The 13,654-nt window shown below is 37.2% G+C and overlaps 1 protein-coding gene across 1 annotated transcript in view; it reads right to left on the bottom strand.

Annotated features, from left to right (window-relative positions):
* Nucleotides 1-13,654, bottom strand: part of hdac7a (histone deacetylase 7a) — a 62,189-nt gene that overhangs the window by 45,129 nt on the left and 3,406 nt on the right. The window contains exon 2 of the mRNA XM_008413106.2: nt 2,537-2,594. The gene's annotated coding sequence lies outside the window, so the exon portion shown is untranslated. The remainder of the gene's footprint in view (nt 1-2,536; nt 2,595-13,654) is intronic.

Here is a 13,654-nt window from a genome sequence, read left to right as displayed (position 1 = left end):
AATGAATCTAAAATATATGACAGTTTAATTTGTATCATTACATTATGGAAAATGATTAACTTTATCACAATATGCTAATTTTTTTAGAAGGACCTGTACACCCCTACTTTGCTRGTACAAACTCACGTGCTCCAGTGTAAATGGTGGTGTGTGCTGCTGTCAACAGCTTTCAGAGCTATTTCATGGCTCATGTGTCTCTATGCCCATGTGTTTATGCGTGTGTGTGTGTGGGTGTGCGGGTGTGTGTGTTACGAGGACAGATAGATGAGGACCGGGCTCTTGACTGAGAACAAAACACAGTGTTAAGTGAGGACACCAGAGGAACCTAAATCATCCACATGTCTCTGGACAGTATCTGGCTCCGTCCCGTACCAGACTGCTTTTTAAGGAGGCTCTGATTTTATGTTCCAGTCAAGGACAAAATGGAAATCTCTCACCCTGCTCAAAATCAGATGTGGATTCAAAACTTTAACAAGAATTTCATAAATGGTAAGAAGGGGTGAATGAGAAGGGCTTAGAGGTTTATCACAATATTTTGCAGTAGAATTATGATCACAATAAATGTGACAACTATTTATTGTTTCTTTCTGAGGGAACTGTATGACCTCATGACAGCAATCATAGACATACAAACATGGAAAAACATTAATAAGTGTTTGAAATAATTTAGATTTTCTGATTTTGTTTGTCTTTTAGTGTGCCAATAAGTCATTGAGGCGTTGTCTCTATGAAATAAATCTCTTGTTTTTAATGTTTTTTAATGGCATCTACACAAAACATGATCTAGTTGTTTTTTATTTGAAACAGAAAATTAACATATATGCTTCTAAAATAATGTAATGTATACATTTAAAAAAATTAATTAAACTAAACTTAGTAGGAGTTTCCATGTTTATTTTACATGTTTACAGCAATGGGCTTGATGCACTGGACGTCTATAACAAACTGATTCTCACTGGTTAGTCGGTTGTGCTAAGTGGAGTCAGAGACACTGTGTCCACAGCTTATTTTAGCTTTAAAACAGCATTTCACAGCCAAGAGAAAAAGGTGGAATTCATTTGTTTCACACCATGACTCTGCTTTTCACGACAATGAAATATGGGTTTTCTGTTAGCAAGGAAAACTGCACAGCCGTTTTTCAGCTGGTTAATCTGGAGTCACGGCAACTGGTGAAAGACAGGGACTGCACTAGTCTGTCCRCATCATAGGTGTTCTGAAAACTTTTGGTGGTTTTGACACTTTTTCAAACTTGGTGTGCTTTAATCCTGGCAACCATCTCACCTGCCTAAGTGAAAGTAAGACATACCCTGGAAAATTAAAAACATTCCTTGGAAATTCCCTCTTTCAGTAAAACACACTTCTAGTAAGTATGCAAACAAATGAGGTCTGTTAATGTTTTATATCTTACATAAAAGAAATATTTGCCAAATGTTTTCATTGGATTTAGTTTGGCTATAAAAAGATTTGAAAACATATAAGTAAAAGCCATCATAAAAAAAAACTCTACAACAGTGCACAGAATACAAATGAACACTGTTCTGCACAAAATGTCATGATCAGCATGCTAACAATTATCAGTAATGACATCACCATTAATGTTTCTATTAATGTTTATGAACATACAGCATGTATAAGTACACAACAGGCTCCACTGCATCTAAAACCCTGACTAAAACCAAATCCATTGCAATGCTAAGCCACTCGCTGCGCATAAGTTTATTGTTTTTCCACTGCAGGAACACTGACTTTGGTACCTAAAAACCGGTGCCATCTCTACGTATTTCAAGTATTTGCTTGACCTGAACAAATAACCAGTTTTGCAAGGTGCAGCTTTTTGAGATGAACAGCCAAAAATGCTGCAAGTTTAAAACTTCCTCTAAACATTCAACTTTACCCTTAATAACAGCCAGATCTTGAACTGTTGGTTTTATTATCACCAGTTACATTGTAAATGTAATTTGGAACATTAAGTAGGACAGCATTCATGAACATTATTTTAAGCTTAATTTATTGCCAGCAGCTCTGTAAATGATCACTTTCTGCTCTTAACATCACCAGCTGGTGTTACACTGGAATAGTACTGGTGGAAATAAAACAAAACATTTGGACCACGGAGGTTTCACACCCACACTGTTTTAACTCAAACTGCAAAATGTTACAACACCAACTCAAGCAGCTGTAAATAAATTCATTAATCGTGGAAAATTTATAGACATGCAAAACACCTGAAAATCCAATCAAAAGTAACAGGACTTAAGCCAGATGTAGAATTGTTAGATATAGTCTGCCAAGTTTATAAACCTGACAGATAAATCTAATGATTGGTTTATCTGAAAAAAATTTAATAAAATAAAAATAAAACAAAATCCCCCAAAATCAAAGTTGCAGCACACCACAATCTGATCTGTTGGAAAGATGTCTTCTTTTTTCACTATTTGTGACCAACTCACTGAGTAAATCTCAAGACAAGAAGAAAAGAAGGAGAAACTAAATCAGAGTAAAAATACTTCCTTAAATGTGCAGGTTGTTTTCTTACCTTGTTTCAGTTCCTTAGTCAGTACAACAGTTGAATCCAGGAGATCTTCCTCTCGTATCTGAGGAGGGAAAGGAATAGAGTAGGATCATATCATACAGATGTTACAAGAAGATCAAGATTACATTTATATTTTTGACCAAAGTGACAGTTTTGCAATGTGATAACTAGCTGCTGAAAGCATATGATTGTGTCTAACAAAATAAGGTCAAGTTATCAGCTCCGAATATGAAAGTGAGTGCTGTGAGGTTGCTGCATCGAGACTCTTAGAAAGACTGAACAATCTGTCTGAAACCTCCGCCATCTTTATCTGATGGCATTCTGTGTAGAAAAAAAGGGTGAAAGCATAAAAAAACAAAATTAAGGCAGTTTAATAACACTGTATGAATATGATGACAAGCTAACCGTTAGCTGCTAAAAACGCTAAGATTAGCATCTACTTCAGTGCTACGCATCAGAGTTTTTGTTAAGTCAGCACCTATTAAACATTTAAATTTCAAGTCCTAGTTGGTCAAACTTGAACAGTCCTAAAAATTATTATTGAAAGCAGAGGGTGTTCAAATCTTTCTTTAGGGTGTCGAACACAAAGAGAACAGCCATTTTGGCACTATGATTAAAAAAAGCAGCAAAACAACATTTGAAAATATGAACTTGTCAAATGTGTCAGAAATTCTCTATGAAATCTTTATTGCATTTCTGAAAATGAAAAAAAATTATATTTTTAGTTTCTCTAAAAGCAGTGCTAAAACCTCTTTTTATTTTCCACTATATTTTGTGCATCTTATTAGCTTGTGAAATGGACGCACACATTGTTGCACTCATAGAAAACAAAAGAAAGTATTAAATAATAAATGGCATTTATGACTATCCATTTTTGTAAATAGTTTCAATATAGTCAAGATTTTGGTATGGAGTAGGGAACGACAAGCTTATTTTAATGTAAAGGTAATGTAATGCATCTTCCTCTTAAAGAGACATAAACACACTGTGACATTGTAAACGAGCAATCATCATAAGTTACAATATCCTGTTCGGCTGCATCTTACGCACTTTAACATTCCACCAACATGTCAATAATAGATGTATTTACATAACTCACACACTGGCTGTGCTCACACACTGCATAAACAAATGGATGTCTGTCATTCTGTCATACTCCACTCAGTTTTGCAATTTGGCTAGAGCTGAAAATCCTGGAACAACAATCATTGGTGTCATTCACAGAGGACCCCAGGTGTGCAGTCCGGTTGGACAAATGGCTGCAGTTCCCAAAACCCACACGTCTAAAGAGCCTCATTCAGCATAGGTCTTCTAATCAAGATCTATGGAGCAATAAACTCTGAATTCTAGATTTAAATTCCATCAAAACATGTTAATTTGATGCTTTGATTCTGAAAATTGTCAAACAGAGAGGGAATTGATTTAATTCACATAGACTGTTTAGAATGTAAGAACTGAGATAACAACAGAGATAAGGACAAAACTAAGATGCTTTATTTGACTGATGCTCAAAACTGATAATTATTCTAAGAATGAGGAAAACTCAGGAACTGGGCAGTACTTTTAGATACTTGGTGCTTCTTTCACTGGGATCATTGCAGACCAGAAACATGTCAGAAAAGATGATGGACCGAAGCAAAACCAATCTCCCTACTCCTGAGAGAGGTTAACCCAAACCACAGGAGCTGTTCTGGATCCTGTAAAGAGATCGATGGCTGGTAGAAACACARGCCGTATACACAAGAAAGAAGCAAAACACACACATCCACATCCACCAGCGTTCGTCTCAGATGATCCATATATTAATCCCAAAGTGAAAGAGAATGTTGTGGTGTTGTCAAGGCCTGAAAAAATAGTCATATTCACAAATTTTTGTGAGGTTTTTACAATCAATATACATTAATTTACTAACTTTCTTTTTGTTGGCCTAAGTAAGTTTTATGTTTGCGTTTTTCATGCAATCAAACTGTTGAAGCTACTTTTACTTCTTTCATTTTTAATCTAATTAATTCAAATAAAATAAAATAAACAGCTCTGTTCAAAATTAAGTTAGATGTTAAGATACTAACAGGCTAGATATTAATACRTTTTACTATATCATAAACTCATGTCATGTCATATTACACCTTTGTACAATATTATATAATGTTTTCTATTGTTTTTGTTTTTGTCCTTTTTTTTAAGCGTTATGGCTWACGTACATTAAACACAATGTATTTGGTTAAACCTGGTAAATCAACATTTCCCCCAGTGTATCATCAGCCTGGCGGGCCACCAGGTTTACTTGCCCCAACCCCCCATCAGGTTTGAAGTAACTGATAAATAATATAGCAGCTATTTAGATAGTTAAAAATCCCATGGAACTATTAGAATTTAAAAATGGCCACTTTATCTGACTGTCTGAGTCATTCAAAGGAGCATTCCTTAGCATGTGAAGCCAAATAGCAACAACCCAATCACATTTGGTGACAGGCTATCAATCAGTGACACACCAAGTGATCCCAGGCAGCAAGTTGGTACATGAAAGGTTAATATGTCAGGTAAACAACCAGGGGTCTGACCATTTAAAAACAAATAATAAAGTCCTGAAATCTACTCCAGAACTCAGAGAGGCAGGCCCTGAGGGGGCTGGGAGGGTTGCTGTGCCTGGCCTCTAACAGTTGTCAAGTCTGGACAAGATAGAAACTGGCTGCCTAATTTTGATCAGAGGAGAAGAGGAAATACATGATCTTAAAAAACAATGTCTGTGGACTAAATCAAAACAGTTAAATAATGTCTGACTTAAAAGCAAAACTCCTCCTATTAGTAGTAGAGTAAAAAGGGAATAGAGTCACACTTCCATCAACGTTTGGCAAAATAAAAAAAACTTAATTTCACAAAAAAAGTGTTTTTTGGCTTTTCCAAAAAAAAGGTTAATGCACTAGCAGTGAGATGGAAACATCTTTGGCAAACTAATTCTAGCACAGCAAACTTGTTACTGTTTACTGTGCTTTACTCCAGATACACAAAATCCACTTTGTGTATCTGGTTGATGGAAACACACCTACTTCACATTTTCTTTTTTACGACATTCTAAAAGTTCACTCAAAATTTGCATGCCAGATAGAAACAAAGTTACTGACACTTGGGAGGACATGATTCAATTGTATTGTACACTCTGCATGAAAATCTCCACTGGCTAACTGCTAGCARGCATCAGGGACTTTCTAACAGTGAATCCGGACTGCATTTGATTGTCTCCACTTACAAATCAATATTTATCAGGGCGTTAACATCTGAACTGGATAGTTTTACACTGCACTTTGAGATTTCAAAAAATCTTTATCATGCTAAAAAGCATTAGGATCCTGGTTGAATTAGACTAATGTAAAAGGAAAATACATTTATAGACAAACAAAATGTGGACTGGATTATTCTGTACCAATTATTGATTATTTTGAAAACGCAGTTTGTGTTTTGTTTAGTTATTTGCAAAAGAGTAAAGTGTTTCTGAAAAATAATGTCAATCTTTTCCTAGTTTATGAGCTGGATGTGTTATTGCATCCATATTTATAGTTCCACATTGGTGCGAATAATTATGTGCTTCCACCACAACAAAGGAGATACATGCCGCTGTCACTGATCCCACCATCTATGTTGGATTACCACGTGCTAATGTAAAACATTTTTTAAAAAGTCTAAATAATCTAAATCTTGCATCAAGTACATTTCTCTAACTTTCTCTCACCTCTGTTCACTCCAACATCAAACGCATTCTCCACATTTCCCAAAACAAACAAAACCACTCAACAGCAGCTCATTTAACAGGAACCTCGCTCCCTCCCTGTTCCCTGTTCCCTCTGTTCACAAACCTCTCAGTCCACCTTATCATTCCAAGTCACACAAACGTGGAATACCTGTTAGCCGCACAAAGGCTGACCAGACAAACAGATGCCAATCCAACCGCACATCTGTTGCTCAAAGCTGTTCTCACAAGCCCTCTGCGACACAAAAAGGGAAATTTATTTGACATGAACCAAATGATCTTGCAGGTTATCAAAACAGTGAGTCGTGAAGACAACATTGGAACAGAGTGTGGATGAAAGACTGGTAGCTTAAAGAAACAACAGTCTACTTAAGTTTTGCTGCTGATAAGAATGAGAGAAAAACTCATTCTTATCAGCTAATCCTCCTGAAGCCTCTATAAGCACTAGAGGCAGAATACAGTTTGGTTTCTCTCCACAAAGTGACATAAAGCACCCTCTCTCCAAGTCCTTTTCACTTTAAAGTGTTGGTTGGTGTGTTGAGTCATGGTACAGTAAAAGTTTCAAACAAATAAGCAAAACCACCAGATCTGTCTGCACAGAAATACAATGTGAGATGGACGTCTCTGCTCTCCAAATGAGAAGAAAGATTTTAGGACACAATATTGAATGCATGACCTTTTCACTCAGATATTTTGGTGTGAGTGCAACATGTTGAGTTGGCCACCTGCCACACCGGAACAGGTTTGGTTCCTGGYGCTATTACAAAACAATTGTGAGCTGGAGCGCTCGGATGTGGGAAGTGGGATTTTGTTGACAAACTTTGACATTGGGTTACGTGTCTTACTTACGCTCTTGTGAGATTTGTGCTTTTTACAACTCTTTATGACTGAAACGAATAAAGAAGCTGTAACTATGTGGCTCTAACTTTTTTTACCTTCTTTTCCATTTTAGCTATTTTTTGTTTCTTTTTTTAATCTATATCCTTTTCTTGGTAAAGGTTAACGTGTTCCAGGAAAATAAAAGGCTCTTGAATATGCACAGTCACACTCRACAGTCTGCCAGGACAACAAAGGAAGAAGACATTAGCATTCCTGCACATAATTTGTACTCTGCTCAGGGATGAATACAGACACAGGCACATGCACGGCACGACCAAAAAAAAAAGGAAGAGACAAAAAAAGTCTTCTGTTTTGCTGAATCCACATTATATGCATACCAATTCAGTATTTGTTTTAAAGGACTGGGAAATTGCACTACTGGGGWAAGATATGTGTATAAAATTAGTTCAAGGGCTTAAAAACAAACCAACACTTGATACACACAAAATGTCTTGAGTTGAAGTTAAAGCAACTAAATGAACCCTAAGAGGCAACATTCAGAGAGAAAAATATGACATAAAGATTACACCATTAAACCCCTKGTAAAAGTGTATAAGTTGACGTGCAGTGATTATCTACTCCATGTTTCTTATTGTGTCATACTCCCAAAAGGGTCCTTAAGATGTAATGTGGAGCAAAGTCATAAAACTTTGTCTCAAAGGAGGATCACAAAATGACTGAATTACTGCAAATAATTACTATCAACACAATGAAGGTACTTTGATGCTGGTAGCAAGAGTAGTTCATCTTGCAGTTCAGCTCTATGATGTTTAAGGTTGAAGAAGAAGAAATACAGAATGTTCTCATGATGTCTGTATGATGTTGGTTGTCAGGAAGAGAAGGAGGAAGAAAACACAACTCTGTTGATATCCATCCATCCATCCATTTTCTATACACCTTGTCCCTTAGTGGGGTCGGGAGGGTTGCTGGTGCCCATCTCCAGCAACCCTCCTAACGTTCCGGGTGAGAGTCGGGGTCACCCTGGACAGGTCGCCAGTCTGTCGCAGGCTCTGTTGATATCACTTAGAGCAAATATTAGGTTATCTAATTAGACATTTTTAGTTTAAATTAGTCATTTATTTGGAACACTATAAAACATGAGCTGTAATAGCAGATTAATAGGAAACTGGCATTGACTTTAAAATGTCCAGAGATGACCCGAATCTCAAAGCAAAGAGCAAAAAAAGACATGCTGATGAAAGAAGCAGAAATTTCCCATAACAAAATACCTTATTTTTAAGTCATATTTTTTACACGTTGCCACTGTTTAAATGTTGCTCTCAAAGATGAACACGTCGTTAGTCACACAGCAAAGAGAAGCCAGACATTAAAAATGGGCCAGGTATTTCTGTAATGTATATATTTCTGCACAATCAGAATGAAAGAGCTTAACAAATAATGCTCCATCACTGGCACTAGCACTAACATAATGTCCCACATTCAGAAGTCCCAGTAAATAAACATGAATTGTGTTGCAGTTATCCGATCGAGCCTGAAGCTGAAAGCCTGACTTGAGACAATCCATCACTCATATGCACACACTCGCAGTCACATGCAAATTCAAGAGTCTGGCCGGATGAAAGGAGATCCTGTTACATCCGAGCCCACAGCAAGCCATCCGATCCGAGGTCAGTGTCAGCCACCATGCTGATCTGGAGTGAATGTGAGCTGAATCATTACTCAGTCATCCGCTTTAGGCTAGACAATATCAGGATACAATGAGAGCTCTGCTTTGGAAAACTTGTGACTAAGGCCAGACTGGTATGTGAGCAGCACGGGTCTCTACGGAGTCAGGTAACGGATTTTTGTCTCATCTGTGAACAAGATGAGAAACATTCCTAGCATGCAAAAGTGAGTAAAAACATAGAACAGTGACTGAATAATAGGCATCAGTTGCTATTGTACTCARTTTACAAGACTGGGTTTATTCCCCAATGTCATTTAAAGAACAATTTCTTAAAGCTAAAAAAAAAWTTTTTTTATCCAAAGAAGAAGGGTGGGACTGAGGTGGAAATTAAAAGGTTATTCCCCCCACCACCCACAACTCTCASCAACACCAAATGCCACAAGAATAAATCCTTGACAAAAATAATCCCATCGACTTGAGTGAATTTCAAATGGATCAGTGTGTCAACATGCATGTGCTTGTGAAAAAGGCAGAGAAAGACAAAAGGGGAAGGGGGCGGCAGGACGTGTTGAGGGGGATCCAGACGGTGGGTGGAGGCCAGTAACAGAACAGATTCCCAGCTGAAAACAGCAAGAAGCCGTCAGCTCAAAGGTTAATGCCACATAAATTGATTTGACACACTAATAAAATCTTACAGACAGGGTTACCTCAGGTCACACCGCATGCACTTAGTCTCCTTATCCCACTTACACCACAATACAGCTAATATGTTCACGCCATACACACACACACACACACCAAAGAGAAATAAAACTATTAGATGACTCCATACACACGCACGCACGTGCACACACACACACACACACGCACACACATACACAGTCCTGTGGGGCCCCACTGAGAGTATTATATAACATTACCCCTGACATATCAAGTGATTTCATGCACCTAGAGGCAGGACAATTGAGCCATTTGTTCAGCAGGGCAAAAATAGCCACCCCCCTCTTCAACGCCATCTACTATTACTAGCATTACTACCACAACTGTGGCGCAGCTTGACTGTGCACTGCAGCTTAGCTTTAAGAGTCCCCATGGTTAAATATTACTTTAATGCCTCTGCAGAAGCTGATGTGGCCGTTAAATCAGGACGATAAAGCCAATCAAATTTTGGGYGGAAACTACTACAAATTAATAACGTTATCCTACTAAGTACCCACCCCGCCCCCCAAAAAAAAATGTGTACCGTACGTTTTAAAAGAACACAGAATGAAAAAAAATTAACAGAACTTTCTTTTGTTATCACCAAGCTTTTTATTTTCTAYTTAAAGGGATGATTAGTATATTTTGTGAAGGGTTTCGTGAAGTCTTTATGGGTTACCATAAACTGGAGGGAGAAAGTGTTCAGATCGCTCTGTGTTTGGAGAATCGGACTGAAACCCCGTCGGTTGAAGGTGATTTAGCYATTTAAAACTTTCATTGCACCTTCAAGAATGTGCTAAATTCAGAGTTATAGTTATTCAGGATCTGACTTCTACAACTGTAGGTTACAGGGTCCATGGACCATGTTGAAAACACAGACGGTCTTCAACTAAAAAAAAAAAAAAAAAAAAGTGTACTGTCAATAAACAGCTAATTGGAAATCATATTGGCTTTCCTAAAAAATGTTTTTAGAATATTTTGAAACTATGTAGTTAAGGATGATGACTGACCAACTGGAAGTACCCTACTTTGTACAAAATCTTTAAATAACCTTTTCTGACATCTTTAATCATTCTTTTTCTTTCTTTTTCATGATTGCAGTGTAAGGCCTGTAAATAACTCTTCCTCCTTTGGCTCTACAATGCAGCAGGAACAAGCACCATCAGCTGACCAAAGTATTTCGAAACCACAACCAGGAAGAAGATACGTGATCTCAACTGCAGCTATTACAATCAGAAGCTTTTCATACTCTRGTTTTGTGAACCAAAAGGAAAGAAAAAAATAGAATAGGGGAACATTTAAAACAAAGAGTTCAAGATTATTTTGTATTTTGCTGTGGAGAGGTTATATTAAAGATTTTAGGGATTTTTCCCCATCGGTATGTTACAAATATATTTAAAAGGTCTGCCTTGGCACAAAATTTACAAGACTAAATGGCATAGTGAACAAACTATGTTGTTCAGAAAATKGAAATTTTAATAATCAATCCCAACTGTGGAGTTCACAGACACAGAGCTACAACTACAAAATAACAATTTGCAAATCTGCTGTCTTACTGAAAGGATGCTAAAGGCAATGCAGACTAACTTTCCTTAATGTAACACTTAATGTGAAATACATGCATAACACATGTGTCTTCAGTCAGACTCATTAAATTAAAATATGCACTCAGATGAGGCTCGTTTGGTGAATTAAAAGTACATTTTGGAAATAAAAACCTTTAAACAGGTATTAAGCATACTTTTYATTAGGCCCATATTCCTTGATTAAAAATTMTTTTTTTATTGCTGTAATATTCTACTCATTGTATTAAGTGCATTTATTCCAATGTAATTATTCTAGTTCTAAATGTTGGCTTTCATTGGCAGCAAACATAAAATCATCATAAACAAAAACTTGAACTGGGTTATTGAAACAAATGAACTAAACATTTTATTTCACTCTTCAATAATATTCAAATTCATGAAATAGCACAGCATGTTTCTAAAACAGGAAAAAGGAAACGGACTATAGCATTTTAAAATCCAACTTAAGTTTTAGCAAAGGCATCTGAAAAGCTTTGCATYAACTAAACAGACCTTTGCTTCTTTTTCAGGCATGGAAAAAATAAAGATCAGCGTTCCTTCAGAAGAACTAAGACATTGTGGTACAAACGGGATGTTCTCCTGGTAATCTGAAAGTATTTGGATGAAGTCTGTAAGATTAGAACAGTTCTCTAAGCTTTCGCAATTAGTAAAATGGTATTTTCTAATGTTTAACACGTCTAGAATCACACTGCTTCCACATTCAACTGCTTACAGCCACAAGCGTCTAAAACCTCACAGGTAGATGTGACTGTGCGTTTTTGTTAACGTAGAAAAGAGAAATAAATATTTTAAAAAACAAGACAAAGGCAAAAAGGTCCCTGTGTCCGTTGCCCTGGATGGACAACATACATGTAACCAAACTCTACAGCCACAGCCATGACCTCACCGGGTTTTTCCACAGAAACACACACACACACACACACACACACACACACMCACACACACACACACACACACACACACACACACACAAGACATCGTCCTAGGGGAGAGTACAGTCAGCGGAGCCTGGCACAGTGAGAGCCAGCTTCAATTCAGGAACATGTATTGTAATCCTACACAGTGTGATCACACAGGCGTGCTTCACAGAAAAGAAAACTAATCTAAAGTAAAAGGCAGGGACACAAAGAAATAACCGGGTGACTCGTTTCTTCATGGGTGGAGCGTTGGATCAAATTTTTGATCCGCTGATCCGAGGTGAAGTGAAAAAAAGTGAAGTCAACTGCATTCCGAGTTGCTGCGCTGCCTCTAGAATCCCTGAGTCCGAGGAGGAAGCATGGAGGAAATATTTGCCATGGGGAAACAGAGGAGCTGCTGACATGGAAAATTTGATGGTTATCATCTTTGTATTATATTCTGTTGTAGAACTGGGTGTCTCTTGAGATAAGAAATATCACACCACGTGTCATACCAGTGGGAAGTCCTGAATTGTTCAATGTCTAACATCCAGAAGCTAAAAAGGGGAACAGCTTTGTATGAAATCCTGTAGGAAAATGGCTCATAATCTTTTTCGAAGTAAGACAATTTTAGGAAACACCAAAGTTTCTAAGTGCCACCGTACTGACATTTGGAAACAGTGGTACAACAGGATTTGAACCTTTTTTCTTTAGGGTGTTTGGTCCATTGGTGCTAGATGTCTATTTGAAGAGATCAATTCTGTGTTTCATTTTACACAGAATTTTACATTTACAAGTTACAATTTTAAAACTAAATTTCTCTCCAACCCTAGACTCAAAATCCAATATGACTGCTATGTGTTTAAAACAAGGTAAGAGCTGAAGTGATAATTTATTTACATTTTTGTATCCTATTAAACCTTGCGACTGAAAGTGTTCTTTATTGTTTAAATGACTAAAATACAAAGAAAAACAATACAGTTTTTAATGCACATGGTAATTAGCTTATCACTTAGCATATCAATAGCATGTTTACCCAACTTTAAAATTAAAAGACAGTGAAACTATCTTAAATRTAATTCTCAGATCAAWGTTCCCCCTGACTAAGGGGTCATTTGTTYTTGTGGGTGTTTTCTGGTGGTGAAGGTTAGGGTTGGTCTTGTGCTTTATCTAAGGTACACAGGGACATTTTCAGGATTTATTTGTGCACAGACAACTTAACACAATAATAAATCTGAAGTAAGAAAACCTGGAAAAGAAACTTAAAAATTGTAAAGATGTATTGCACATGTCCACCGAAACAATTAAAACTCAACCTTTTAAACTAAATGCAGCTTTGATCACATCTTAWATATAACTTTCACACCTACGTTTTTAAGTGTCTCAGACCTGAACATCATGACCTGTGGAAAAAACCCACACATCAACCAAAACGACAGAAGATCCTACTTAGCAAACTGCATCTTTCCAACTAGGCCAACACCTGTTCTGTGCTTTTTACAGCACTACTTACAGAAGCACGAAGCTTAGATTATGTTGGAAAAACTGCTGTCACCAAAACGATGTAATGCTTGTGTACATGCCTCAAAATAAAAACACTGTTAAAGATGACAAGATGTTGTTCCTAGGGCCTGACTGCAGACTGGCAGCATTTTTCCACATTAAGGTTCCACCGCTGAGGGCTGTGGC

Source organism: Poecilia reticulata, linkage group LG7 (assembly GCF_000633615.1).
Source record: "Poecilia reticulata strain Guanapo linkage group LG7, Guppy_female_1.0+MT, whole genome shotgun sequence".
Taxonomy (NCBI): domain Eukaryota; kingdom Metazoa; phylum Chordata; class Actinopteri; order Cyprinodontiformes; family Poeciliidae; genus Poecilia; species Poecilia reticulata.
Note: the sequence above shows the minus strand (reverse complement) of the source record. Positions and strands in the feature narration are given on the sequence as shown.